The sequence below is a fragment of the Biomphalaria glabrata genome, chromosome 18 (genome assembly GCF_947242115.1).
Source record: "Biomphalaria glabrata chromosome 18, xgBioGlab47.1, whole genome shotgun sequence".
NCBI lineage: Eukaryota > Metazoa > Mollusca > Gastropoda > Planorbidae > Biomphalaria > Biomphalaria glabrata.
In genome coordinates, this window is record NC_074728.1 from 7,737,232 (window position 1) to 7,762,202 (window position 24,971).

The following is a 24,971-nucleotide window of genomic DNA, read 5'->3' on the forward strand; positions in this document are numbered from 1 at the left end:
CTATTTGAAATTATGCTGTGGGGCTAGCTCTCTGAATTGGTATAGCTGGCCCCCATCATTTCCCAAGTCGAATCAATACTTCTGTTAAATCTTTTCCATGGAAACTGTAGCAAATTCTTCTTCTTCTAGTATGTTTTAAGCCATTGCCAGTGGCGTAGAAACCGCCTTTTGAGAAGGGGTTTGGATTGGATCCGTCCATTTCACACACATGTATTTATTTTTCACACTACCACATTGATTATTTTTAACCAGACAGCCATATTTATCAGGTTTTTTGTTTTGTTTTGTTATTAAGACATTATGTTGTGAAATTGTGGTACTGCGATGTCAACAAGAATTGCGGACACTAAAACTGGTCGATTAAAATCCACTGTGTCTATCCGAGTAAACTAAAGTTCCCCAGTAAGACCTTGCGATCTATAGGTCAGATGTTGTAAAGGTCATCTTTTTCTGTGACCCACGGTTAACGAGCCGGGTGTCAAGTGGCCAGCACAACGACCAACCGCCATTAGATTTCCCCAACAAATGTCAGGTACCCATTGGAGCTGGGTAGACTCATAGGCTCCTAAAGATCCGGGACCCTCGGTTCGGAAGCCAAGCGCTTTACCACTCAGCCAACATAGAGTGTAATTATTAGACTTTATTATAAGACTGTATAACATTTGTGTATATAGTCTATTATTTATATTGAAATAATTCAGTACAGATATAACAGGATTTAACTACAACATCTGTTAAGGTGTGAGTAGAAAAATGTCAAATGAATAATGGAATTCGAATATATTTGCCAACTTCAGTTGTAAGATGACTCTATGTCATCTCAGAGCTTATATGAAACCCTGATGAGATGAAAACCTGACTATTAAAGCTATGGTTGGAAGGTTGACAGCATTTTCCCATCTTTCATAACGCAACAGGGTCGTAAATAGTCAATATAGTTTGGTATCGGTGTTGTTGAAGGTTGTTGACGTGTAGCACCAAAGTGCTGGTAGACAACTAAACCGCTGTGAGAGTATTATATCTTAACTTAGAAAACTTGAATAACTTCTTTGTGAACAAGACTAAATATAACTTGTATTACAATGTAGACAAATTTAACTTGAGATGAAATGAAATAAATGTAGGCCTAGTTGACTTTAGTAATAATTTACAATAGTATTTTGAACAAAATCTAACGCAGTACAAAAACACGTCTTTTCACTCTGGCATTCTGGAATATCGTAGGCTACTTATGACAGTGCTGCTTATCTTGCATCATTCACACTGCATAGCTACCAACCCATCTCTAACTACTTCTCATCATCACCATAGAAACACATACACATACACACTCCACAACAAAAAGCAGCGCTGCAAGTTCTGCCAAGATGCAGCACACTGTGCATCAAGCTGCCTAAGGGTGAACAACTCCTGATTTTTTTCACCAGGGTTAATCCCCAAAGGTTTTCCATATTTGGGTATGATCACAAGACGGCAGAGATTCGGGTTCACATTTTTCCTTCTCCCGTGTGACAAGCCAACCAAGGCTAACGAGCCGAGTCATTCCATTGAAATACACACAGAAATATTAAGATCTGTCATTCATTCTGTGGGAAGCGTGGTCGAGAGTGCGCTTGAACTTGGCTACCTAGAAGGGGGCTCGAGGTTCGACACCCGACTCTAGCAGAGTTGTGTTTACTGAAACCTCCCCCCCCCCCCCAACTGGTGCACAAATGAGATAGGACCAAAAGCGCTCTGAGCATGCTATAAGCATAAAAGTAGCGCTATATTATAAGCTATAATAATAATTCTAGGAAAAAGAATAATTTCACATGTATGCAAAGCTTCCTTCCCCCTTGTTTACATAACTCACTCTGTCTTTCTGATAAAAACTACTGTAACCAATCAACGACAACTTTCTCTGTATCCAAAAACTGAAGTGAATGCCCATTTTAAACAATCAGTTTAGATTTTTCCAGCATTTCATTGTATATCTAAGATTTAAAAAAAGATTACTGGCACAGACTCAAATTTAAAAACAAAAAAACTAAACTTTCGTGCTATCCCACCACTTGGCCAAGTCTTCACGCTAATTCGCCAATACAGGCCCTGTAATTAGTCGGCTCTGATTCACGTGACTAATACTTGGCTATAAAAAATGTTTTGTTTTGTTAACCTTTTTGCTCATAGTTTTTATAGTATCGATTGTCTATTGTGTACGTTAACGCTAATATTATTTCTTCGTCGTAGAAATATCCAGTCACGCTCAAGAGATCAACTGATCTAACGCTCCTGGCATCATCCCGCTGAGTGGCGCTGAGTTTCTTGGCTAGAAGATATTAGAGTGGATCTGTTGTCCTTTTATTAAGTCGTCATGGGTCATGAAGGTTTTGGAAATCTCGGGTTTCCTTTATCACGAATGTGTCAGCAATTTAAGATCAATTATTGGAGTTTTTCGCGATAAACTAAACAATGTCAAGGACGCCTAATAAAACTTCACTGTTGACAACTAAATGACCAACTGAGCTCTAATGTCAACAATCTCTTGGCCTGGCAGCTCATCGTCGTATCCAATCTCAAATTACCGCTAGCTGATTGCCAATTTGCTTTTCAATACGTTTAAGTCATTGAGCGAATGTCTAATGCTTCCTCTGTATTGAAATTATCTTTTGCAACATTCGAAAGACCTTAGAACATTGGAGTCTGCAATGCTAAAAGTGTTCAAAAACTATCATCTACTTTTTAACGAAATAGTTTAACAACATTTCCTTTATTTTGTACGCCGGATACACCAAAAAGCTTGCTATTTATAGTTTGTCTGCCATGAATGAAAATCTCCAAGTTACAGAAAGATTGTTTTTTTAGTGCCATATATGGACAAGAGGCTTTTTTCCCCCTTATGTTTACACATTAACAATCTCAGTGTTAATGAGACACACAGTCCATACACGTTGGAGTGCCAGTGTAGGTAAAAAATGACGTCAGCTGTTGAGCCAGTAACGTAATGTAAAAGACTGTACCGCAGGGGCTGCCTATGGGAAACATTTTTATAATAATTTTTTTTGTAATCATTTTTTTTAAATCAATTTCGCTTTCTGGTATTAAATTAATCGAAGGATAAATCTTTAAGAACACATTTTATTATAATGTTTTTTATTCCCAGTTTCCTCATTCCAAGCCTCATTCATCTCCATCCATTCCACAGACACCTCCACTTCCATCAAATCCACAGGCTCATCCACTTCCACCCAATCCACAGATTCATCCACTTGCAATTTATGACTTCAGAGCACTTAGTTTACCCCCCCCCCCTCCAGCTCCCCTTCCCTCTTCCGCTATCAACGTTTAAGCCAGCTGAGCTCTTTATTACTTCTGCTGTCCAGAGGATGACGGGAAGGAAGCAAAAGATTAAAACCAGACGACCAACACACCCACATTGCCAGGGAGTGTAGAACTGGGGAGATCAATGTTCGACTGTTTCCCCCCCCCTCCCGATATAGATTAACAGCAGCAATAATGTATCATTTATGATTCTACTTTTCTGGACTATCAGATATTTGTACCTTTTCTGAGTTGCATAGAACACAGTTTGGCTTAGGGGCCTATGGAGTGTAGTGTGTGTGTTTCTATGGTGATGGTGGGAAGATGTTAAGATTGGTTGTGAATAATGCAAAATATGTGGCATTGTCGTCATTGGTCTTAGTTAGTGCAGACGACTCGAGAACGTGTAACTGAAAGTATGTGTTATTGAAGTGAGTTTGATTTTGTTAAAAAAAAATATTATGACTAAAGTCGAGTACATTTGTTTTATCTCATATCAAGTTGATTTCGTTGATATTATAATAAAAGATTTAGTTTGGAAAGTTACTGTCATTGGCTTCCTTTAGTTCTCGTGTGGCTGTGGAGCCCTATTTTGGAGAGACACTCCCGTCCACAGATAGCGCAGGTTAAGGTGGCTTTTGTTTCGGTGGTAGAGGAGCTGGCCATTTTTCGGATTGTACGTTTTTCTTCCTGAGCTGAGACCCATGTACTTTCACTGTCCATAGCTTTCTTGGTCACTGTCTCTCTCCATCTGTTGCGGTCTAGAGCTATGTCTTCCCAATTGTCAGTACTGAAGTTACTTAAGTTATTTCAATTGACCTTAGGAACTATCGACCAACAAGAAAAACATTTTAAAATACAACAACAAAAAAATACCTCCATTATTAACTTAAAATATAATTTAAAAAAAAATTAATTAAGAAAAACAAAAAAATAATTACCTCAAATTGTGCATCGAACTTATCATGTTGACACCGCCCGTTCTTTAAGCGAACGATTCTACCAATTAGGCCATCGGACATTGTTTTAGATATCTATTATTTTCGGTACGTTTATAACACGTAAAACTCTTAAGATCTAGTCTAGATATAGATCTGCTTCTGAAACTCTAGATATAGATCTGCTTCTGAAACTCTAGATATAGATCTGCTTCTGAAACTCTAGATATAGATCTGCTTCTAAAACTCTAGATATAGATCTGCTTCTAAAACTCTAGATATAGATCTGCTTCTAAAACTCTAGATATAGATCTGCTTCTAAAACTCTAGATATAGATCTGCTTTTAAAACTCTAGATATAGGCCTAGATCTGCTTTTAAAACTCTAGTCTAGATATAGATCTACTTCTAAAGCTCTAGTCTAGATATAGATCTGCATCTAAAGCTCTAGTCTAGATATAGATCTGCATCTAAAGCTCTAGTCTAGATATAGATCTGCATCTAAAGCTCTAGTCTAGATATAGATCTGCATCTAAAGCTCTAGTCTAGATATAGATCTACTTCTAAAGCTCTAGTCTAGATATAGATCTGATTCTAAAGCTCTAGTCTAGATCTGCTTTTAGATCTGGAATCTAGGTTTTGTGTATTAATTTACGTAACAATATAAGCGAATCTTAGATAATGAACTTAAATCAACTTTAAAGAACTAGTAATTCTTTTCCCAGCGAAATAGGCTACATCAACTGTTAAATTTTTAGGAAAATCTTCAGTGCCGTTTTTTAAGTTCAGTTTTACCGATTTTCTGGATCCAGGTTCCTGAAGGTTCCATGAAGTTCTGACTTGAATAAAGATATTGTAAAAAAAAAAAAAACCAGCAACAAAATGACTGTGGATTATTGAATATAATAATAAAGACTTGGATACGTTGTATGCAGAGTGTTGAAGAGTTTGACTTCCTAAAAACAAGGTTTAACGAGTTCTAATCCTGTGGGTAGAATAAAAAAAAAGAAGAGAGTTGGTCGAGAGAGTTGGACGCTGCTAAACATTCTTTGCCTTCGCCACTTCACTGTGAATCAAAATCATCACTGGTGTACCTAACAACCCTCTCCCTACAAGCCAGTGGCGAATCCAAGGGAGAAAAGTGGGGGAGATCCTCACCAACTACCCTCCAAAATGTCTGGATCCAGTCTTTCACTTTGGGATAACTTTAATTTGTAACATTGTCAGACGACACGTAGCATTACTATTTCAGAAGTAAAGCGTAGAGGTTCATGTAGTCATTCACAAGGACATTGAGAGATCGCTCATCGCTTTCAGACCTAATTAGTCCTACTTCAGTCCTGACTATCATCGCCCTCATCGCTTAGCGAGACTAATTAAGGAAATTTTTTAACGGCTTGCGGTCTCCTCTTGATGAGTTGAACAAGTATTACTCACTTCTCAATTTCTCTATTCCACGACTCCGTGGTGAGGAGGGGTGGGGGGAGAGAAAAGAGGGGACACTGAAACATGATTGCTGACTGTCACACATCTGTTGTAATCGTGGAATGTCCCAAAACAAGTCGGTCAAATCATTGATAATCCTTTTCGTATTTTTTCCTTCTAATCAGGGGCGGCCTTATCAGTGACCGTGGCGAGTGTCATATTAGGGCCACGAATATAGGACGGTGACAAAAGATTCTCCTTATCGTGGGATTGAGGAGTGGGGCATGGGGCGTTTTCCCCACTCGCCCCCCCCCCCCCAAGGCCGCCTCTGCCTCCAATAATCCTATCTGGTTGGAAAGCTTCTTTTTTCGAAAAGGCACGTGCACAATGTATAAATCAATCACTCCACTGTCAGGGTTCATTTCTTGCTTAGGCTGGACTTGGCTCCTTAGTGGGTTTTCTTGATTACTTACAATTATTTATTATTAATAAACTTCAACTCAATGAATAACATGATACTTTCCATGAAATAACAATGATACTTTAATACTTAATAATATCCAATAGAGCACAAATAATGCACAATAAATATTATTATTAATAAACAATCACCAGTCCAGGAAGCGACTATCCAACCTTCCAGGACCGGGAGCAAGACCTCACTAACACACTCTCTCGAACATTGAACGAAGACTAAACCATTCGGTTCCTAACACGTGCAAGGCTATTCATATTCGTGACCTGGGAGTACTTAAACAAGGGGATATCACTATCATACCAAAACATCAAAGTAACATATTCATTCTCGCCATACCTCCCCCTGACATCCACCATCTATAAATCAATCACTTATTATTATAATTACGTTTTTTTTTAGCATTCTATAAGTCTACCTAAACGTTGACCACCCGTCTCACTCCCTCTTCCTTCCCACGCCCTACCCTCCCTAAACAGTATCAATATTCACGGTGTCATTTCGCTATCCTCTTTCTTCAATAAACAGCCATGTTTCCCACAAATAAAAAACAAAAATGTGAAATCTGGAACACTGGCTGGATCTATTCAATTATTTACTTGGCGACGTTGTAACGTTGAAAGTCAGGTAGAAATAAAATAAAAAAATGGCTTTCATGCAAAGTTCTTAGACCTACTATTTTCTCAGACACTTTCGCCCGAGCGTTTGAACCTTTTTACTATCAATAAATTTAAATCTTAATACAAGTTATAACTCCTTCATTGAATTCTATTTGTACAACCTTGAACCTTTTTTTTTTTTAATTCAATGTCAAGTTTTAAAAAAATGTCATACAAATAAGACAATGTATTTTTCATTTGATAATCCGGTTCGTAAGCAGAAAAGGAGGAAAAAAATAAAAAGTCAATTAAAATGCGAATGTAATGTTTTGTAAAACTCCAGCGCGCCGCGTAAGCGAATGTAACTCCAGAGACAAGAGAGGTGGCCAATAATAGACTCGCGTTATATTAAGAAACGGACTTGACGTCACATGCAGTGGCGTACGTGACGCTCAAAGCGTCCTTAGTCCCCGCGTTCAAACCTATAAAAAGCTCATGTACCACGTGATACTTATCAACCAAAATAGTTGTGTTTTTTTTCTCTACCTAACGAATTTTGGTCAGACTTCTGTTTTGACTAATTTATAACCTATACGCGAGATAACAAAAAAAGTCTGCACATTTTTTTTTCTCTTGGTGTTATCTCTGTGATCCAAGAGCAGAGGTGACCTTCTAACAATATTGCCAAACGTTAGCGAATCGACCAGTGCGCAAAGTGTCGCTGGCAGTTCACTGGATCTATCGCTCACACACACAGGGAGTTTGAACTAACTTCGCGGGTGGGGTTTAAATTTGAGTTTTGAATTGATACGCAGGTAAGATATGATACCTTTGTTGTTGTTTTTTTTACTGTCAGTGCCTAAAGTATAGATATGGATATATGGAAACATATAGATCTAAACTAAATCTATATATATATATATTTGTATATCATTTTGTTACGTAGTTTTTTTGTTGTTTTTTTTTTGTTTCGGCACTAAACACTTTTTTTAAAGTTAGGGGGAAAAAAAGGGGAATACAGTATAAAATAAATAAAACGTGTAAAAATCAAAACAATCATCTAGAACTAGAGTTCTATCTAGACCTACTACAAGTAGATCTAGAACTAGATCTAAGTTTAAAAGGATCCCGCTATACTGTACTTTTAAAAATAGTCTATTTAATGAAGACAATTTTCTAATACAGTGTTTCCCAAACTTTGTCCTTGACGGAACACTTTGCACACCCTGAGTATTTATCGAAACACTTTTCTTATTTTTTTTTAGAGAGGTTAATTCACGTGATGGCCTACTAGTTAATTATTCCAGTAGTTCGTGGAGCACTTATTCAGACCCCCGAGGAACACTAAGGTTTCGCACAGCACTGTTCTAATAGAAATAGAAATTCTATAGTTATTGTGTTCATTCTATATTGTCAAATTAAATTTAAAAAGGTATTATATAAAGTTAAAAAGTTAGATAGATTATTTTTTTAAAAAGCTAGACTACTTTGAACATTGATTACGAAATTAAATCTAGACCTAGAAACATTTTGATTTTGTTTGTTGAAGATACTGGCCCACACAGCCCCCCACCCCCACCCACCCCCCCCAAAAAAAAATCCCTTTTTTTATATAGTTCAGGATTTATTTGTTTAGATTACTTCGCCTTCCAAACAATGTTTTGTTTCAAGGTTAAACGCATTGGGGAAAAGGGGGGGGGGATTGCGGTGGGGGAAGGGAATGATTGTCATTCTGTTATAAAGATTGACGGGGGCAGAATGATCTTAGTTCTAAATATAGATCAATCTTAAATGACTTTTACGACAAATTATAAAATTAACAATGCCCCAATGACACGCTGTCTGTTGGAGGCTCTCGAATTTGTTTGTGCTTTCTTAGAAATGACATAAGAACACCAACTTTAGAAATGTAGATCTCGAGTTTCTAGGCTGCTGCCTACGTGACAATGTTCTAATGTTTTGTGTCCGTCTTGTAGCAGCTCATGACGTCATTGTTAATAAATGTACTTGGCGCTAACGACTCTGGCAAAACAAGTAGATCTGGATCTAGATTAATTAATAGTTGAAATGTTAAATACACCTGTTTTTTTTGTTGTTAGTTTGTGTGTGTGTGTGTGTGTGTGTGTGTTTTTAAATAGTATCAGGATCTATTCCACGTACATAACATTAAGTCTCGCTTATAGCCAACGATTTTATAATGGTCTTTTTTTTTTTTAACACGGAGGATATAAACTGGCCTAGTGAAAAACTCCTAGCTTCAAAATTGAATGTCGCGAGTTTGAATCTATGTAAAGGCTGGGATTCGTACTTTATGTTCTCAAGTCATATATGACCCCCATTAAACGGAAAAACTATTAACTTTGACCCGGCCCTTATCTTATTTAATGCGATATGTAGAGGTCTACAGTATACTATAAATGCCTACACACAGAGATACGAATAAAATAGAAAGTGAAATACAATAACACGGATCAATACAATAGTGCGTAAAAAAGACAACAAAAAAAAACAACCCCGCCTTCTGTGACCCACCCACCTTGTTTTCAAAGCAGGATTTACCAATCTCGCACTTTTTTCTACTCCCTCACTTCCGCGTCGAACTATATGCCGCGGACTGATATGCTGCGGAGTTATATGTACTGAATCTACTAGTGTCTGAATCACCCTCCGTTCTTGGGGATGAATAAACTGAAAGTGACACATTCACTTCTGTCTGTGCCTCACCCAAAGAGAATGAATGACAAGAGGGGAAACATCCACACTGTTTACTTTTATGTCATTGATGTCAACCCAGAGTTATAGCAACAAACGTCGCAGTCGGCGTGCTAGCGTGAAAAAGATTGCTGGAACCATGGGGTAGAGAAAAAAAAAAGACTTTTCAGATTGGTAAATTATTTATAAGTACTGTGTTACGGATAAAGATCGCCGAGAACACGGAACTTTATAATTGAAGAAACACTAATTTAGAGACTCTGTACTTGAAAACGCAAATGAATGAATAACAGCTTTGATACCATAAGGAGGAGTTGTCTCCCTTATAGTTATTCGGTCCACAAACCCCACCTCATGGATGTTTGAGTCACAAAAATGTAGATTAACAAATTAAGATTTTTTAGTGTTTTTACTACGTGGGACAACAGAAAGTGATTAAAAGGATGGAATGGGTGTTGGACTCCTTCCAACATTTATATGACTTTGCAAACGTAAAGCTACGTTGTGGATGACTCCTAGAATTGCATTTATTGGCGCTTTACATTACACGTGTGTCCTTCACTTTTATATTTGAGATTTCATACTTGGGTTATTATCAAAGTATTATCAAATCGACCTACGTCTAAAATTTATCTCGAGCTATATATTTTTAACTTTTTTTTTTTCAAGAGGGATATTTGGGATATTTATAAATAGAGGCAACAGTATGTGAGTGTATTTATTGCTTAGACGTTAAGAGATTTGAATGCCAACCGGATCTTAGCAATCAATGTAAACAAAAGGCAGATCACTGTGACTAACTTAAGTATGAAAATCCGCTTTGAAAGAGAAACATATCACAGTCCTTGTTGGAGGGGAAGGAGTTGCTCTCCCTTGACTGATTGGAGCAAAATCAATAGAAACTTCCGGTTTCGAGAATTAAAATCTGAAACAAATTGAGAGAGACAGACAGACAGAAAGAGAGAGAGAGGGAAAAGTCTAGTATATTTTGCTCATAATAAAATAATTAGTGAAACATTGCGTTTTCTATTGGTTTTTAAAAAGATTTTTAAAAATACTCTCTTGGCAATGCTTTTGTAGTAAAAGCCTACCCTTGTTGACCTCGATAAGGTCACAATGCATACATAATTAGATTGGTGCATTAGCGGAAACACATCCAATCCATATGTAGAACAGTATTTTTGTTTGTAATGTTAATGATTTGGGACTTTATGTAGCATATGTGTGTAAAATGAACATCGATTTTAAAAACATTATCATGTACTGAAACTATCAGATAACAAAAAAGTATCGTGTACCTGAAGCAATTTCCTTTTAGTATATCACGTGACTCGCGTCAAACATGTTTCTGATATCTCATTACAAGTAGGCCTGTTGTCTTTTCTTTACAATGCGGTTTGATATCTCATTACAAGTAGACCTGTTGTCTTTTCTTTACAATGTGGTTTGATATCTCATTACAAGTAGGCCTGTTGTCTTTTCTTTACAATGCGGTTTGATATCTCATTACAAGTAGGCCTGTTGTCTTTTCTTTACAATGTGGTTTGATATCTCATTACAAGTAGACCTGTTGTCTTTTCTTTACAATGTGGTTTGATATCTCATTACAAGTAGGCCTGTTGTCTTTTCTTTACAATGTGGTTTGATATCTCATTACAAGTAGACCTGTTGCCTTTTCTTTACAATGTGGTTTGATATCTCATTACAAGTAGACCTGTTGTCTTTTCTTTACAATGTGGTTTGATATCTCATTACAAGTAGGCCTGTTGTCTTTTCTTTACAATGTGGTTTGATATCTCATTACAAGTAGGCCTGTTGTCTTTTCTTTACAATGTGGTTTGATATCTAATAGGTCTACAAAAGCAATTAGATCTGGTGAAGTTTGCTGTTTAATCTCTTTAATAGAAACAAAATAATCTAGGGCCATGTAAAAAAAAAAGTAAATTTCCCCTTTCAGACCTTGTGATTATAGGCCAGATGATGTTAAGGCATCTGTTTCTTTGGCCAATGGTTAATGATCAGGGTGTTATGTAACCAGCACAACGAACGCTCACCTTTACTTTCCCCAACTAAAATCATGTACTCATTAAAACTGGGTGGACTCAGGGGCGCCCTAAATATCCTGAAAAATCAATGTCCCAGTTTTCACCAAGATTCGAACCAAGGACACCAGGATCGGAAGTCAAGCGCTTAACCACTCAGCCACCTTTCCCCTTATGGTATTTAAATATAAGACCATGAATTAATCAAATGCTTTCTTTCTTATGTTTTCTACTCTGGTGTCCGTCGGTCGTATGAAACAGGGCCACTAAGCTTCGAAATACACCGTGAGCACAGGACATGGTCCGCAGGTCGTAGTTTGGCATCACTAAGCCACAATTTTCGAAAGCAAGAATTGAAAAGACAAATCCTAATACTAAAAGAGCTGAGTTTTCTCACCCTTTAAGATTGCACAGAAACACAGAAATATGGGTTAAGTTAAATTTCTTTCTAGGCAAACATCAGGACCGCAATATAGCAAAGGAGAGGAAACAACCAAAATTAACCAAGACGATGATAAACATAAATATTTCAGACATCAACCCAGGACAAGGACTGCTTGCTGTAGTTGCATCCTTTTTTTTTTTCAAACACTCCCTAATGCCATGTGGCAGAAATGTGCTATGCGTGGGTGTGTGTATTTATGGGGGAAAAAGAGGGGGGTGAGTACAGAAATCGGAAGTCTTTTTATCTCAGTAGTCATCTGTAGTCATGGTAACCTCACGTTTGTACTACAGGTAAACAAAACCTAGTCAGGTCGGCAGGGCATCTGTGTGAGCTAATGAAATTGACTGCTTTGTTCTTGGCCCATTTTAAATTATAGTTAGACAGTCCAAAACTTACACGTGTACTTTGTTCTCACTTAAGTAAGCAGAAAATTTCATTTTCTTTTAAATTTTTTGGCCACGAATTTAGTTTTCATCTGGCCACAGATTAGTTAGCTCTAGTAAGGCTTGCGTGTTTTAATTAGTTTCAATCCAGTCTGGCAATTAGCTCTGGCAGAAAAATCAATAACAGACACAGCTGGAGTGGTTTCAATTTTGTATCTGTCGATACTAACACTATTGGATGTGTACATTTAGACTTCACTAACAGCACTGCAACCCCAAGCAAGAACTAATACACACTATTCACTATAATCTAGAATGATATTTTTGACAACAGGGCCGGAGTAACAGGGGGGAAGACAATGCAGCATCTCGGAGCCTAATTCGCTAAAATACCCTCTCCCCCCCCCTCCAAACAAACGAAACGTTTGTTAAACACGCGAACTTAAAATAGTTTGTTTTTTTTTACAAATAAAAAGAAAACTAGTTTAGAAGTACATTTATACAAATGTGTCATCATGTCAATATTAAAATGAATTTTTTGTTAAAGATTTAAAAATAGGGTAGGGGTCTCCACAAAACCTAACCAGGGTCTACATTTAGTTAAATCCGGTTCTGTTTGAAAGTTTTTTTGTTTTTTTTTTTTGTTTTTTTTTTTTTAATTTTATGCGTGTAGCTAACATGTACTTTTCGCTTGTGTATTCAATTCTCTGGGACAAGGAAGTAGTCAAACGACCTTCACCTGTAATTTGAATCTCTTTTTTAAAAAAATATAAAAAGTAAAATCTCTTGCATTGTTTTATTGTCATAAAACCCATTCAGAGACACAGGCTTGCCTTTTGTCTGCCTTATAGACATTCTTATTGACCGGAATTAAGAGGCGTGGAGCAAGACCAATCGTCATAGAAGGCCTTCACACTGACCCGTGGCAACAAACTATTGGTCTCCACTGACCACATAGTGCGACGCTGCAGTTCAGTGTTCAGGCGCTCTATGACTGCGGCTTTCGAATCGAGGGGTTTTTGGTTCGAATCTCATTGAAGTCAGGGATGTTGAATCTGGGTATTTTTGGGACGCCCCTGAAACCACCCAACTATTATGGGTACCTCTTATTAAGAGGTTGTTAGACGGTTGTTAATTTAGCTGGGCACATGACCCTTTCGACCAAAGCAACATATTACCTTAACACAAGGTCGGAAATGTGTAATTTACTTTTTTTTTTTTACCTTTTACTATTAACCTGCCTTAGAATTCTTTGAATCTTACACCACACCTTTACAATGCGGCTCCTTCCATGTTCTTTCTGTAGGGATTACCCAGACCCACGTGACCCACGTAAGCACACACACACATAACACTGAGTGTAAAGAAGACTGCCTTTACAAAAAAAGTGTCATTTACATTTCTCTAGCATTTCTATGTCCATTTAAACAGACTCTCAACGAATGTCAACATTCGTTTTACCTAAACGAAAGTGAATATAAATCGGGTATTTATTCTGCGCTAAGAATAGATCCCCTCTTAATACCAGTTTCTCTGAAAATAGCTTTCTGGGGAGGAGCCAAGGTCATGGTCAACTACTTGTAATTACGTGAGGCTATTGAGAATCAAATATTTGTTCCGTCTTCAACGTGTTAGTAGAGTCTACATGTACATGTATGTTGAAAGCAGTCAAAGTCTATCGACAATAAACTTGTCCTCAAGGACCTAGAATTAACAACTACAGTGGCAGGTGCAATTTAAGTTCGACTGTTTATTAAATCCATGATATATTGGCCAGAACATTAATCGAATGCCGTTAACTCTCTCCCCCCCCCCCACCCCAAAAAAAAAAAAAAAAAAAAACTATGTTAGTCTTATAATAAAGCTTAAATAATAAAACTGTACAGGAAAAAAAATGTTTACCTACAGCCGAAGCAAGAACTTTTTTTGTACCACTTCAGGCAGATGATGTAAATGCACATCTGTTTTTATGGTTAACGGCTACGAGGGTGTCATGTAGTCAACACAACGACCAACCTCCTTTACCTTCTCATTTACATTAGATCTTAGTGGACTGGGGACGTCAAAAAAATTATCGAAATACAAAATCCCAAATCCCTAAATCAGTGATTTACCACTGGTTAATAGCCTAAGTATATATAGGAAATCTAAACTCGTTTAGCCGCTTCTAAAGCAATTTAATTATTTACTGCTTTACTGCATCGTACTGCTGGCTAGTATAATAATGTCTTGGTATAAAGAGAAATTACTGTAGCTAAATTTTATGGTTACGGTATGAAGGCGGCTTATTGAAGCCAGACTATATCTCTAAATAGACACAAAGACAAATGAGCTAATACATATATTGGTACAGACTGATTGATTAAGCTTGCATATGGTGATTATCTCGTCTGTAAACTAAAGTATAAAACACTTGACAGAAAGAGCCCTTATAGCTTACCAGAGATTCCTTGGCGTAAAATCAATGACGTCCCTGATTTGGCACGCGACTTTCTATCAGCAGTAAGGGGGCGGGGGGGTGACCTTGGCTCCACCAGACCTTGCTTCGCTCAATGTCAGAATGGGCGGTTGTCTTGTCTGCCTGCAGTCACGTCCAAGTTCCTTCCCGCCAATTTACTAGAGTGAGTCAGTGTTCCCTAATGACTTTGTCTAAATAACAATGTTATGTGCGGCAGACGATGAAAAGTTGAGGGTTAAAAAATGCGAATTCTTATGCTACGTAATTCTATTTTTAGAATATAAGTTTACGTACGTCAGTCTTATATATATATTATTTCCGAAGGGGTTTAAAACTTCATAGTATAAAATATTCTCCTATGGAAACATTCATAAAATGGATGCGATTCCTTAAATGGCTGCCTGGTCGTTTAGTATGCGCTCAGGACTGTCGTTCGATGATCCGGGGATCGAACCCTGCCAGAGCCACCATCCCCTGCCGTTCTGCGGAAGGTTTTGAGCTATAATCCAATGATCTTGAAAGCTGAAGGAGCATCCTTAACATGTACAATTAACAAACAAATACAAGATTTTGGTTTAACCGGTGAACAGAGTACGGAGTTATTGATAAACTAGGCATTATTAAAAGAATGTAAGAATTTGTGTGCACTTATTTCACACTGTAGATACCAAATTAAAAACCGAAATTTCTACACTTTAAGCAGATCACTATACACACCATTTATGGGCTGGAAAAAAAAAACGTATTCCAATACACTAAATTTGAAACAAGAATTATTTCTTTCAATATTTAATGCATAATTTCTAATAATCAATAACGCAACTAGCGAAGTAAAGGTGCGCTATCTTTTAATGCGGAATATCCAGGGTTCGAATCCGGGTCGTATTCAATTTGAAGTAAAACACTGGACTCCTTGCCTATGTTTGGAAAAGTTAAAATAGAGAATCTAAGCTTCATCCAACGTATTAACCTTCCCTCCCCCTAGTAGTTAAAGAAAAGAGTACATGTTTAAGAAATGGGATAGCTTGTCCAAGGTCTATGTAAAGACTTTAACTAATGATCTAAAGAGAAACGTCCGGCTTATATCTATTAAGTCTGTTTCTTAATTTAAATGTATAGACCCCCCCCCCCGAAAGAAGAAAAGCCGATTTTTAAAATTCACTTTTGAATAATATAATTTGTTCTATCGTGTTTTAATAAATTGTATATTCCAGATAGGATTTTATTTTTGGTATTGATTAGCTTGTATTGATCAAAGTTATCGACAAGATTTGTTCCTAATTTAGACTTGACTGTAGTGTAGACCTAGTCGAGTCACTAATCTGACCCCATTAGTATACCGAATTTATAAGTCAATTGATTTTCCCACCTAGAAGATATTACTTGACTATCGCAAATCGATCACACAGGATAAAGAAAGAAAATAAAGAGAGAGAGAGAGAGGAGAGGGAAAAAGAGAGAAAATGATAGATAGATAGATAGATAGATAGATAGATAGATAGATAGATAGATAGATAGATAGATAGATAGATAGATAGATAGATAGATAGATAGATAGATAGATAGATAGATAGATAGATAGATAGATAGATAGATATGACTAGATAGATAGATAGATAGATAGATAGATAGATAGATAGATAGATAGATAGATAGATAGATAGATAGATAGATAGATAGATAGATAGATAGATAGACAGACAAACAGACAGACATATAACAGACATTTGTGTCTAATCTCGATGTTTAGGTCTTTTTCGTAATGCCCATACGACATTGTAACATGAATAGGAAACACCTTTTTTTTTTGTCCCATCATTTTCAGTGAGCCAAGAAATGAGAAATAAAAATCTATAAATTATTTGGGGACATGAGCAAGGCATGGACATTAATTGAACAAAAATAATATCAATCTAACAACTTCAACAGCAACATGACACCACATCGTCTACCGAAACACAGTTTCAATATTTTATTCATGTACCATCCAGAGTGACTTTTTAATTGGTTACATATATGTCGCTCCACCTCGATCAAATGTACACATATACAACACAATATAAATATACACACAGTTGGGGGTCAAGGTTATATGCATAGCCCAAAAGGTAGAGACCAGGTTCTAGAACGACCAAACGCTAAACAAGATTCTGGTTGATGTTACCACATGTCATCACCTGAGCTCACCTGTACTCGCGGATGAAAACCACCCCCCCCCAACCTCACACGTGAAAGCCTTTCCTTCCTGAACCTCGAGAGATTTCCATGTGACCTTCCAGAGCATGGAGCTTGACACGCGCCATCACTCACGAGCTGGGGCCTATTTCTTTAAAGTTTGTAGTCAGCCGTTGCCAGATAAACACAGTCTGGAGCACTAAGCGCCCAAAGTATTCAGCAGTACTAGTTACTACAACCTTATGTATCCATTTGCAATCCTAACTTAGAAAACAAAAACATTTTTATCGTCATAAATGATCACAATGGCGAACCGTATACATTTTTTTAACCAATATGATATGTGAAGTAATCATGACATTCATTATATTATCGTCTTAATGTACACTAGTATAAACTCATCAAAGCTTGACATCTGTACGCATATAATTAGATCAAAAGAAAAACACAACCTAATCAAATAGTAATTGTCTACTCCATATTCTAGGACTAATTCGTACAAGTGCTTCTTCTTACCTAGCGCAGGCCTGTACAGCTTGAAACGAGTTGCCTGAATCAGTCAGGAAAACCAATGACTTAGCAGAGCTAAAGTCTCTAATCACCATGCACGACTAAATAGACACATGGATACGCGTAGGACGTAATTATCTTCTGCTTCTATGGAACGTCTGTAATTTATAACATAAGATGAACCAGTATTTTCACCAAAGCTTGCACTTGTGTCAACTGAAGTAATTAATATCAATATAAACTTTTTAAAAGAGTTATTGCAGCTCAGTTGCCTAGTTAGGCTGAGGGGACGGAGGTCCAAATGCGAAAATCTCCAGGCCCCCATTTTACGAAGGTCCCCCAAATGAGTGTCCGAAATGTTTTTTACATTAAATATTGTCAATGCCATTTGTCTTGCTATGTATGCATGTATTAGACACATTAGACTTATATATTTATTTATATATTTATTTTATTTAGTAAGTACATTATCATTATCTCATGAAATGATGTCGAATGTCAAAATGCAGGGGCCCCTAAAGAAGCCAACCCCCCCCCCCCCGACCCCCAAATCCCTTGCTACGCCACTGTTACTGCTTGACATGTTTTTTTCTTGTGCGCTAAAATGTACATATTTTTTCTAGGGCGCCCAGGTGAGTAGAGCCGGCCTTGCTTTGTATAACTTTTGTTTATTATTTAAGACCGAAAACTGAATGTCCTAGAAGGTCAAGATCTAGTTTTTGTTTATAAAATGAGAAAATGCATGGCGCAATTAGTGGCTCGTATTCTGCTTACCATTTTCTACTTTTGCGACGTATTAAGTCAAATGTCGCTTCTGCCAGGCTAAAAGTGCAAACTTGGTATGCACTTGTAAATAACTTTCCGCGAATGAGGTTTAGGGCATATTAGCAGGGCCAGCTCTACCATTAGATAAAACTAGTGGTGAAATGTATTAATTGAGTGAACTGCACAGGGCCGGATTTAAGTATTTGGAGGCCCCGGGGCAGGATTTTTTGTGTAGGCCACTACACGTTTTCAAAATCTCTCCCTAATTATTTTTCCACATTTTTAAAGGAATTCTTCATTTTGCGCATTTACTATTTCACTACCCCTGTTATGATTGGGCTTCAATTGCTTGTTGTTTGTTATCAGAAAATGTTGTATTTGGTAAAGAATTAAAGGGAAATGCATGCTCTTTTTGTATAATTCAAAATCAAGTTTTTAAAAAATTAAATATTAATTTAATTTAGTTAGGTCAAATCAACGATGGTATCGTCGACTAGGAGAGAAAGAGTTCAATAAAAATCCACTTATTAGTCATAATACTTATCTCTAAAAGAATACCATATTTTAAAAGAAAAATAGAATATATAATATTTTAATATGTATATTTTAGTTAAAAGAATTTATATTTTTTTAGTTTAAGGAGTGTAAGGCCCTGGGTTGACAAAATGACGGAGCTGCTAGTGGAACTTCTTAACCACGACTGTTTTCTCCATTCCACTCTTTCAATCACAGGCCCGTCCATTCTTTGATGTTGTCTTCCCATCGCTTTCTCTGTCTGCCTCTTCTTCTTTTCCTGGTACTGTTCCCCTGAATGACGTTTTTGCGAGCCCTGAGGACAGGGTCAATCATGGGGTCCGATCGCAGAAGTAATCCTGTCTCTAATCTCTTCGTTTGTGATGCGGTCTTGGTATGTGATACCAAGGATCTTTCTGTAGCATCTCTATTCCATTGCTAGGATCCTCCTCAACTGTGTACACATAGATGTAAATAGCAGTAGATCTTTATCGCATCTTAATTTTCTTGTATACATTATACGTGTAAAAATGTGCCCATTGTATCATACAGTATTCATACATCAATAAATAAGAAACCTTGAATACACACTCTTTGCCAATCATTTGCTATGTAAGCCACGTTATTACAGGAGTCTAGGTCATCCTGACACTGTTTAAACCGGATAAAATCCAACATTTGTTTCAGACAAACGAAAACACACACACACACACACCCGCATACCTAAAGAACATTTATTTATAGAAATCTATTTAAATATTTACTGCCAAACGTTCTGCTATAGTCACAGTGTCACTGTGTCCTTATGTGCAAATACAATGTTATTCAACAACGCTGGTGCTAAAACGGGTCCTGGTAGGTCTAAATATTAAAACATTAGGTTAACTGCTTGTGCTATTAAACATTGGCGATGGGTAAAATCTAACTAAAAAGTGTAGATACGGGAGGGGGGGAGCAGGTCTGACTTTGAAATAGGCATTGACGATATTGCAGCCATGGGGTTTGCGTCCTGCAAGCGATTTTCTGCATTCTGAGCTGCCGAAAAGCAAAATCCATGCAGATGATGTCAGTATGTGTTTATACCTCTTTTGTTATTTCTCACTTATGCTAAGCCCCCACTGCGAGGGAACATAGTAGGGAGACCACTCTGCACACATCCTAGGTCCGGACCTGGGAGAAGACTGCTAACTTCATACAGACTAACCACCCCATCCCCGCTTCTTGTCTTCTTGCTAATTCATTGTCGAATCAATATTATTTTTGGATGTTTCATTGGTTGTTGTCTTCTTTGCAAGACGATACAGACTAGGGCTACAGAATAGTGCTTCAGAATAGTGCTACATAATCTGCAGAATAGAGCTACATAATAGTGCTACAGTATAGTGCTACGGTATAGTGCTTATTGAGTTACAAAAGCAAAAAATACCGATACTTTGTTAAGTTTCTAGTGTAGAATAAAAGTGTTTTTTTGTTGTTGTTGTTGTCAACCTCGAGTAGTGTAACTGTTACAGGCACGCGATGGTTCTTAACGTCAATTCCAGGCTGATGAGTTATTTCACTATGAACTTGTCACACAAAAAAAGACCAATTTAGCAGCACTATACATAAACACCATGGCATTCTTCTTCTCACAGTTTCATCACAGTATCCTTACCTTACTAAGATGATGATTACTCCAAAGAGGCGTCTCAAGTTTTGCTTCTTAAGCGTTCAATGGGATTCAAAGAAGCTTTAACCCTTTTCCTTTTCAATTTGTATTAGGCCTAATGTCGACGTGATTCAAGTCGACTATTATTCATTAACCTCTCCACCTTTTTTTTCAAGCTTATATTAACTCTGTCTGTCTGGTACATTTTGAATACATTATACATCCTCCACTTTCCATTCTCGGATCAAGTTGTAACTTTGCACAATTATTCATTATCGATGAAAATACCTGAATCAATAGAAAAAAAAACACCTATTAGTTATTTAATAGTTGGTGATTAATTAATTGTGGATTTCTTTAGAAAAGAACAGATACATATTGCAGTATTGAAAATATATTGCAATAATTGTGCGCTTCTTTCCTATGTATAAACTTTGTTTTTTTTTTTATATTTTTTTTTTAAATTTTGTTTGTGTATTTTTATTCAATGAAATGAAAATGGCGCACAGTAAATATGGATGTGTACTACATAATTGCACTAACAGACTTATACATTGTAACATATATATATATTCTTTATAGCAATCTTTGAGCTTGCCGTTTACAGCAGACGCAACGCAGACCATACCCTCGTAAAGTGTCTCTATTTTTACCTACACCTTTAAAATACCTCCATTAAGGCAGCTATCTAGCTTAGTGTTGATCTATTTTTAGATCTCTATTTTAATATATTCCAGGTACATTTAAGAAAACAACAACAACATAAAACGTGTATTTTTTTTCTTTATCGCTTGTCACTTAACGAAAATGTATCTCCAAGAATAAGTTTCTTTATAGAGATATCTAACATGTATCTATTCTCTCTGAGTGACAGGATATAAAAACTCCAAGACTAGGTAGTGCTATCAGGGCCGGTCTTAAATAATTGAAAACCCTAGGCCAAGTGAGTGGCGCAAAATGAAATAAAAAAAAAAAATAAGCAGCGAAAAAATAAAATTACGCCATTGAGTTAAAATCTAATGTACTCCAACAATGATGTTTTGCTATTTCTTCTGTAAAAAAAATTGTTTAAAGTCCTGTGCGAAGCCCCCACCAATCAGAGGCCCTAGGCAGCTACCTACTTTGCCTTTGCCTGTTGCTATAAAGATATTTATGTATGTATTCTCTTTGAGTGACATTTTATAATAAGGTACAAAGAATATACATTTCTACACGTATTTTAGTTACTGTAGTTAATTAAAGCGGCTGACAAATCATTCTACTCCATTAGATCAAGCGGCGTTGTTGGATGACGTCGCTAATGAAATTATAGGCAGGGTTTATTTTATTGATATCAAGAACAGGATGAGTTTGTGTCTTCCATCTGGTGTGGCGATTAAACTTGTGATTAATAATTTGAGTGATCTTATCTTATATGATACAGACGTTACTTCAAAAAAGAAGATGATTACGTCCTACGCGTCATGCATTTAGTCATGCATATTAACCAATGACCTAAACTCCGCCAAGTCACTGGTTTTCCTGGCTAGCACAGACAACCCATTCCATGCTCTAATAGCGCTAGGGAAGAAGGAGCTTTTGTACAAATTTGTCCTAGCATATGGAACAAGGAGTGTGCCTTTATCTTTGTGTCTCTCTGAGTATTTTATTAAATTTTGTTTTTGTATTTGAAGATTATGATTCCGTGTTTTATGTATAATTGCTACTTTACTTTTAAGTCTTCTATCCTGAAATCTTTCTAAATTTAGTGATTTTACTAAAGGTATTACTCTAGTCAAATGTGAATATTCGTTTGTTATGATGGTTGGAAGAACACTATGTCTTTACCAACACTAAAAAGTTTACGATGGCCACCCAAAGAGAATGAGCATAAGGATGTAGAAGTTGAAGGTCGAAGGACTATATGAGATTTCATAGAATGTAGGCGAATGCATAAATAGCAAGCTTTTTGGTGTATTTTTGTGTACAGAATACAAAATTATTGATAAATGTACATTTTTAAAACCATGAAATATGTATGCACTTTTTGTTTTTATTTATTTATTACTTTTTATTATATTTTGTTGATTTTTCCAATTCGAATCTAACAGTTACTATGACTACACGAAAAGTTTCATTAAGGCTTATTATGACAAATCATTACAAAAAATAACTTCTAAATATATGATGATGTATCAATATACCCATACGACTTGTCGTGGCCCTAAACTTGTTCGTCTGCTAAAAATCACGTAGCGGCAAAATTATGCTAATTCAGAATTCAGTTCTACGGCAAGGACGAAATGGGACACACACACACAAATTGATGTCGTCATAAAAGCTTTTTATATTTTATGGATTTTTTCCATTTCCGTGTTGGTCTGATACAAGGTTATAAAATCCAGCACTTGAAAATAAATAACTCGGTATTCACATCCTGGTGGCTGAATAAAATGAACAAGAGATTTGAGCATTTCGTTCAATTAATGGGATTTTTTTTTTAAAGTGAAAGGGTTAGTCAGTCATGCAACAGAAGACCCAAACGAGCTCAGAAAGAGGAATGGCTAATATATATGTTTTGAGACCAAAAGAAAAGAGAATAGACATTTCAAATGACCTTTTTTTTTCCTCTCTTCTTAAAACACCTGAATATTTTCCAATCCATTAAATGTATCATTAATATTTTGGCTTTTATTCTTATTGGGATTTTTGAATTTTTGTTTCAACCGATTCGTAAATAAAGTAGATATACAATAAAGAGGGGGAAAAGGGTTATTAAAAAAGCAGCTTTTCTTCTGAAAATTGAAATATATCTAGGCCATATAATAATTGTGTTTGTTTAATGTGTTGTAACCTAATTTAGAATGAGACAACTTATCTAGGCTTTGACACACTTCAGTTCTTATCGCTGTAGCACAAATGTGTAGAACTGTTTGTAGCAATGTTTTCATAGTTTCAGATCATGAAACATTCGATTTATAAAGAACTTCGCCTAATTGCATTGCTAACGTGATAGCTTCAAGTGTGCGATTAACCTGATAATATGAATGGTCATCATTTTCAATAGAATGTACTTTTGTATTCTGTGTTGTATAGTGTTTTTGCGACTAAGCGAATAATGCAGTTAACTGTATGCCAGAGAAAAGAGTATCAACGGTGTTATTAAATAAAAAAAATACATTGAAGAAATAAAAAAAAAAGATTATGTAAGGGGAAGACCTTCACATTTACAGACATCTCTTTATACTGTAACATTTATTTCCCTTTTCAATATTAAACCAAATTAATTAATTACCCCACTATTTAATCAAAAATGGTAATTATTTTTTATTGGTTCATGTTTTGTTAGGAACGATGATTAATTGTGTCGAATTTCAGCTTGGTCCGAGACTGGGAAGTGGGAGAAATAGCGTGCACAACATTTGCTCCAGTCAGACAGACAGACAGACAGAGTAGATATAAGGATTGTGAAAAGAAGCTGTTTCTTCTGTATGCACCTTTCCTGTTCATCCACACGCAAAACGAATTTGCGTCTCACCGTGGGACTGGCAATGTGGAAGACACTTGCATGGCGTTTGTCTGCGGCTCTTGAAGTCTTTTGTTCAAAGAAATGCGACTTTGCGCAGTCTAAAAACCTTGCCCACCTTGGCGTTATACTTATACGCTGTTAAATAATGTTCGCTCATTCTAGAAAAATCCCACGTGTCGCTTTTGCAATGCTAATTTTAAGCTCGACTATGAAATATGTTATTACATACTAACTAAAAGCTCAATATTAATTCGACTACGAACGTTCGTTACTACACACTAAATACAAAGGCCAATAGTAATGTCTTTGTTTTATTGACTTTATTTTTAGATCCAAAAAGCTTTTTTGGACATGTAGGTTACTGTTGGATCTCATTTACACATATCATTTGCTGTTATCTAGGCCTGTGTAGTACGCTGTGTTATTTGTTATCACCTGAAAGTATTTTATATGACCTGTAAAACTTTTCAATGGCTGATAAAAATTGAACGTTGGTAATATTGTTCTGTGCATAAAAATAAGGGAGATAAGTTGAGGTTTCAAAATAAATACTAAGTAAGACTACTTTCTATAGGCCTATCTCATTTAGTCCGTCAAACGAATGTCTTTTAGATAACAGAGAAAGAAATAAACAAAATATATAAATCGTTTTATCAATAATTTTTTCCCTAAAAATTTTATGTAAAATACAATATAAAAAAACAAGCAAAATAAAAAAAAAATCCCTATATAAATTATTTTTTTAAATTACTGAAGGGAAGAACTCCATCTTTACAGTTATATACACCATTAATGTACAAGTTATTTCCTTATTCGAGATCAAACAATATTATTAAGTACCAATAATTTATTGACTAATTGAGTATTTTTGTTTATTGATTCATGATTTGTCAGTCTGTTCAAGATAAAGATTGCCTAGACCAAATTTAATTTTAGAATGTAATATTTCGAAAAATAATAACAAACTAGAGTGTTACTAATGTGGCCAATCAGGCAGTAATTCTTTTCCCCAAAATATACATAAACTGTGGAAATCGCAAATTCCGGTTTATAGAACCGTGTTTTTGTTTCTGGCC

The 24,971-nt window shown here is 36.3% G+C and overlaps 1 long non-coding RNA gene across 1 annotated transcript in view; it reads left to right on the forward strand.

Annotated features, from left to right (window-relative positions):
• Positions 1-7,216: 7,216 nt before the first annotated feature.
• LOC106070229 (uncharacterized) overlaps positions 7,217-24,971 on the forward strand; it is a 28,296-nt gene continuing 10,541 nt past the window's right edge. The window contains exon 1 of the long non-coding RNA XR_008775894.1: positions 7,217-7,551. This is a non-coding gene — a long non-coding RNA (uncharacterized LOC106070229). The remainder of the gene's footprint in view (positions 7,552-24,971) is intronic.